Source organism: Trichoplusia ni, unplaced genomic scaffold, assembly GCF_003590095.1.
Source record: "Trichoplusia ni isolate ovarian cell line Hi5 unplaced genomic scaffold, tn1 tig00000589, whole genome shotgun sequence".
Classification (NCBI taxonomy): domain Eukaryota; kingdom Metazoa; phylum Arthropoda; class Insecta; order Lepidoptera; family Noctuidae; genus Trichoplusia; species Trichoplusia ni.
The window spans coordinates 1,824-8,173 of record NW_020800041.1 but is presented as its reverse complement, the minus strand read 5'-3'; the positions used below and the strand labels follow the sequence as shown (position 1 = coordinate 8,173).

Genomic DNA, 6,350 nt, shown 5'->3' with positions numbered 1-6,350 from the left:
AAAGACTTACACATAGAACTAAAATGACCTGTGTTGTTACACGAGTTGCATTTTTTCCTTTTCGCTGGACAAGTCTGATTTGCCCGCGTATGTTCCTTGTTCCCACACCTGCTACATCCCCTTGTTCCTTGTCTACTTTCCGTATTATGTCCAGATGTTTATCTTTCATTTCTGTATTTTCCGTCTGTAAACTTACTAGTAGTACTTTTCACTGCGTTTATCTCGTCTGTTGTATTTTTCTTTCATATTTTTCCAGTTGACGTCCTACGATCTCCAGCGTATTAGCTTCTTTTATAATTTTGTCTACTGTGACATCATCTCCTAAGGTTAGTATTTTTTTCCGTAATTCTGCTGAAGAACATTTTCCGACTACTTGCTCTATCAAATGTTCATCTGGCTCATAAACTCATTTTCCTGCTTGCTGTCTAAGTCTAATTACATTTTTTTAGAATTTCTCTCCTTCCTCTTGTTTTATCTGACGAAACACATGTCTCTCAAATATTTTGTTTTGTTAGGCAGGAAGTAGGCATCAAGTTTCTGAATTGCAGTTTTGTAAACGTCAGTGTTCTCTTCTGGTCCAACAACGTATGCTCCTGGTATATTGTAAATTATTTCTTATATTCTATCCTTCTAAAACCAATAAGGTTGCTCTCTTTTTTAAATCTCCACTTATCCTGCTGCATCTAAATACATATTCAGAGACCTTTTCCACCGTTCCCAACGTAAGGCTACTACCGCCTTGTCACCCTCAAGGTCGAGCTTTTCTGGGGTCGGAAGGATATTCGCCATTTTGTAAAGTAGGTTTGAGGCAACCTAGAACCAATGGACCTTATGCTCAGGCTCCCCATTTACTAATACTTCACAATTTAGTCACATACAACTAGTACGGCTCATGATTTTATCTCGGCCCGTACTACCTACACACGTATGATTCACAATTTCATGTTGGCCCATACTGCCATCACACACACGTATGATTTACAATTTTATGTTGGCTCATACTGCCATCACACACACGTATGATTCACAATTTCATGTTGGCTCATACTGCCATCACACACACGTATGATTCACAATTTCATGTTGGCTCATACTGCCATCACACACACGTATGATTCACAATTTCATGTTGGCTCATACTGCCATCACACACACGTATGATTCACAATTTCATGTTGGCTCATACTGCCATCACACACACGTATGATTCACAATTTCATGTTGGCTCATACTGCCAGCACACACACGTACGATTCACAATTTCATGTTGGCTCATACTGCCATCACACACACGTATGATTCACATTTTCATGTTGGCTCATACTGCCATCACACACACGTATGATTCACAATTTTATGTTGGCTCATACTGCCATCACACACACGTATGATTCACAATTTCATGTTGGCTCATACTGCCATCACACACATGTATGATTCACAATTTCATGTTGGCTCATACTGCCATCACACACACGTATGATTCACAATTTCATGTTGGCTCATACTGCCATCACACACACGTATGATTCACAATTTCATGTTGGCTCATACTGCCATCACACACATGTATGATTTACAATTTCATGTTGGCTCATACTGCCATCACACACACGTATGATTCACAATTTCATGTTGGCTCATACTGCCATCACACACACGTATGATTCACAATTTCATGTTGGCTCATACTGCCAGCACACACACGTATGATTCACAATTTCATGTTGGCTCATACTGCCATCACACACACGTATGATTCACATTTTCATGTTGGCTCATACTGCCATCACACACACGTATGATTCACAATTTTATGTTGGCTCATACTGCCATCACACACACGTATGATTCACAATTTCATGTTGGCTCATACTGCCATCACACACATGTATGATTCACAATTTCATGTTGGCTCATACTGCCATCACACACACGTATGATTCACAATTTCATGTTGGCTCATACTGCCATCACACACATGTATGATTTACAATTTCATGTTGGCTCATACTGCCATCACACACATGTATGATTCACAATTTCATGTTGGCTCATACTGCCATCACACACACGTATGATTTACAATTTCATGTTGGCTCATACTGCCATCACACACACGTATGATTTACAATTTTATATTGGCTCATACTGCCATCACACACAAGTATGATTCACAATTTCATGTTGGCTCATACTGCCATCACACACACGTATGATTCACAATTTCATGTTGGCTCATACTGCCATCACACACACGTATGATTCACACGCTTTGTCTCCACATACCGAAACCAGTACTAAAATATCAAATAATGGAGTAACATTCTTTTTAATTAATAACACTTAACTTATGACAAGATATAGGTAACTTAATGAATAAAGAATAATTTCGGCTATGAAGTTGCGGAATATTAATGAATTATTATTAACATAAAATATGATATCAAACACGGTAATTACATTCATAATACTCTTAATTAGTATTAGTATATAACACCAATGAAATAATATCCTCTAATTCGTAATTAATCATAATGTTTACAATTTATTTATTATTATTATTATTATTTTTTACCACAAAAATTAAATACTAATATCATTTTCAGGTGTCAAATTATCCGGTCCAGACCATCAACATGCTAACTATAGCCCTAGTATTCCAAGACCGATAACCCGTTAATGACAAAACGTCAGCGCGGAAACCTAAATGTGTGATTTTATTAATTTGACCGTGAGCCAGCATTGCATTATCGTATTTTGAGGAGGCAAAGCTACAAAATCACTAAAAAATCACTATTAATTCCGTGTAAATAGCTACGAACATCCAAAACATAACATTATTTCCAATTATCTACTTAATGTTATTTTATTTGTGGAAATAGTCGGTATGAATTAATATGTGGTTTGCATGGTCAATTTATAACAACAAGTATCAATAACATAATCTCATCTTTTCTAACCAATACTTATCGCAACCATACATCATCCTACCTCCCTTTTTATTTTATTATTTTAAATGACCAATATCGAACGTGAAATGAAATAATGTAATTATTCCACTTACTTTTGTCCTCGTCGCCACTTGTAGTGCTCCCTGCGTCACTAATATTACCTATTGGCTCGGTCACACACCAGTATCCGGAGGACGTGCGCGCACGCTCACCGCTCGCACGTAACTGACAACTCTCCCCACTACCCGTGTGTACGAGACAACAACATTTATTGAGTATAGGACACTACACTTTGTCTAAAAAGGAATCGATGGAGTGGCGTTGTCCCAGCTCACCGCGGCCCAAAAAGGCCAAGGTATTTTGGGATTCCGAAGGAATTTTACTGGCAGATTTTAAAGAACGCATCACAACTGCAACGGGCAAGCACTACGCTCCCTTCCTACATCAATTGCGAGATGCTATCAAAAAAGAACGTCGAGGGAAACTGTCGCGAGGAGTGTTGCTGCTTCATGACAAAGCGCCGGTCCACACAACGGGTGTTACCAAGGCTGCCATCAAAGAATGAGGTATCACTGAGCTCGACCATCCACTCTATAGTCCTGACTTGGCCCCAAGCGATTATTATTTATTTTCAAAATTGAAATCCGACTTGCGAGGAAAAAGTAAGACAAAAGTTTAACACGGATGAAGAGGTGAAGCCCGCGGTTTTGGCACATTTTGAAGATAAAACATTTTTTGAATTGCAGTGGCAGCGCATTACGTGTTTCTAACGCTCCGTTGTATTAAAAGTTTTGTTGTGGTTATAAACAAAATATAGTGTAGTGTTAATCTAGTAACTATAGTTTAAACAGTGTACTATCTATCAGTTATTGAATAACTATACAAATAAACTGGTTTCGGTTTAAATCCATCAAAAAAGAATTTAAAATCTGTGAACTTATTGTTGGTATACCCGCGCAACATTTATAACCAGATAATCTGTGCGAACGCGTAAGCGACGCTGTATGCCGCGAAGTTACGACCTTTTGATCGCAAGCTGTTGCGTTTAGACTCGATCAGTGCATTCGTGGGCCTTTATTAGTGTGCCGCGGCAGCTAAATTATTGAAGTACAGCGTTACTTGTGAGCCTTTATTGGTGTGGTCGTTTGACGAGAAGATAATATTTATATATTCTTTTTCAAACGAGCACCAATATGAATGAACCAAAGGTTGTCTGGGGATGTTGTAACCTGGTAAACCGGAGTGGAAGTACTCATCAATGTACAATTTGTGAAAAGTTTTTTCATCACGAATGTTTAGAAATTGATCCCTCAAGCGAATTGTCACCGTGGTCTTGCCTATCTTGTGTGGACAAAAATGAGAATAAGGGGCAAATACCTGATCGATTTAATAAAAATGTCACTATACGCTCCAGCAAGAGACCGGCACTACAATCCCCACCAAGTACATCAAATCCACCGGTAACTGAGGAGGGTGTGCGCACCATCATCGAGGACGTGGTAAAATCACAAATGGATTCCATGCTTGAAAAGTTTACGACGAACATGCGTGCACTATTAAGTCAGGAACTAAACATTATGCGAGATGATATTGAGGGCTTGAAGAATTCTGTCGCTTTCATTAGCAATGAATATGATGACATGCTAAAGGAAAAAGCACTAACTACGCAAACAATAAAGTCACTTCAAGAGGAAAATACTAAGTTGACAACAACTGTACAAGCTCTTCAAGCTCGTATAAATAGTCTAGAACAACATACTCGGGCCAATAACATAGAAATACAATGTGTCCCACAGAAAAACAACGAAAACTTGGTAAACATTGTTAAAGAAATAGGCAAGATTATAAATTGTGATATTACGGAAGAAAATATTGCCAACTGCACGCGCATAATGAAGCAAAATAACTCAAACAATCGTCCTAAGTCAATCGTTGTCCAGTTTACTACACCGAGATTCCGGGACATATTTCTGGCCGCATCAATAACCTTCAACAAGTCAAAACCTGTAGCCGATAAATTAAACACTTCACATCTCGGATTTAATGGTGAGAAGTCTGCAATTTACATCACTGAGCATCTAAGTCCAACTAGCAAAGCATTACATGCAGCTACTCGCCTTAAAGCCAAAGAAAAAGGTTACAAGTATGTGTGGATCTGAGGGGGGCGTATTTACATTAAAAAAAATGAAGGTTCTGAAAATAAAATAATTAGAGATCTAGATTCCTTAAACACAATAACATAAACTGCTTTAAACAGTTTTTTTTTTTTTCTTTGGCAAGTTTGATCTTGTGTTACTCGTTCGTAAAATTCGGTTGTCTCAATATATATTACCAAAATACACGAGGGCTGCGGTCAAAGAGTAATGAGTTTTATCGAGATTTGGCTTGTACAAACTATGATATCTTGGTGTTAACTGAAACCTGGCTTAATGATTCTGTCTTTAGTAGTGAGCTTTTGACAACAGATACAAAGTTTTTAGACGGGACAGGGAAACTTCTGGATTTCATAAAACTAAAGATGGAGGTGGTGTTTTAATAGCTGTTGCCAGTAATCTTACTGCTAATAGACAATTCGCTTGGGAAAGTGAGTGTGAGGACCTGTGGGTGACCGTAAACGTAGCCCCCAGTTTTAAAGTAGCAATCTGTGCAGTATACATACCACCTCCAGTACAATATCATATGTTGGAGCACTTTTTGGACAAATATAACATGGTGGCGGATAAAAACGATTCATACACTGTTTTAATAGGAGATTTCAATTTAAGAAATATAGACTGGACATTTGTAAACGGCACCGCAGGCTCTAGAACTCCTATACCGCCAGGTATGAGTACCAAAACGAACCTAACATTTATTGACTTTACACATATTAATAACCTTATACAATGTAACAGTGTTCTTAACATTAATAAAAAGATCCTGGACTTGGTTCTTGTTGACTATTCACAATGTACCGTTAAAAAAGCGCCCATTAGTTTAAGCAAAATTGATCCATATCACCCTCCCCTTGAAATTGTCTTGCGTTACAGTTCAAGAAATTACCTAAAACAAGACAAAACTTCGAGATCAAATTTTAAAAAAGCAGATTATTCCGCTATCAAAGAGGAACTTGGTAGAATTAACTGGAAAGACCTATTTTATGGTAAAGATGACCCCAATACCTTAGTTGACATTTTCTACAGTGTCGTCAATCAAACTATTGAGCGGAATGTTCCATTGATTATGGTCCAAAATAATACACACCCACCTTGGTTTAGTAATGGTCTTATCAGACTTGAACAAACGTGAAACAAATAAATATAGAAAAAGGTATAATACTTATAAAAATCCGATGGATAAAGTTGCTTTTAAAACGTGTAGTAAACATTGCGACAATTTATCAAAGCAGTGTTATAA

General features: G+C 37.7%; 1 pseudogene; it reads left to right on the top strand.

The window, feature by feature from the left end:
• Positions 1-3,794: 3,794 nt before the first annotated feature.
• On the top strand, positions 3,795-5,197 carry LOC113507088 (annotated as a pseudogene).
• The last annotated feature ends 1,153 nt before the right edge of the window (positions 5,198-6,350 follow it).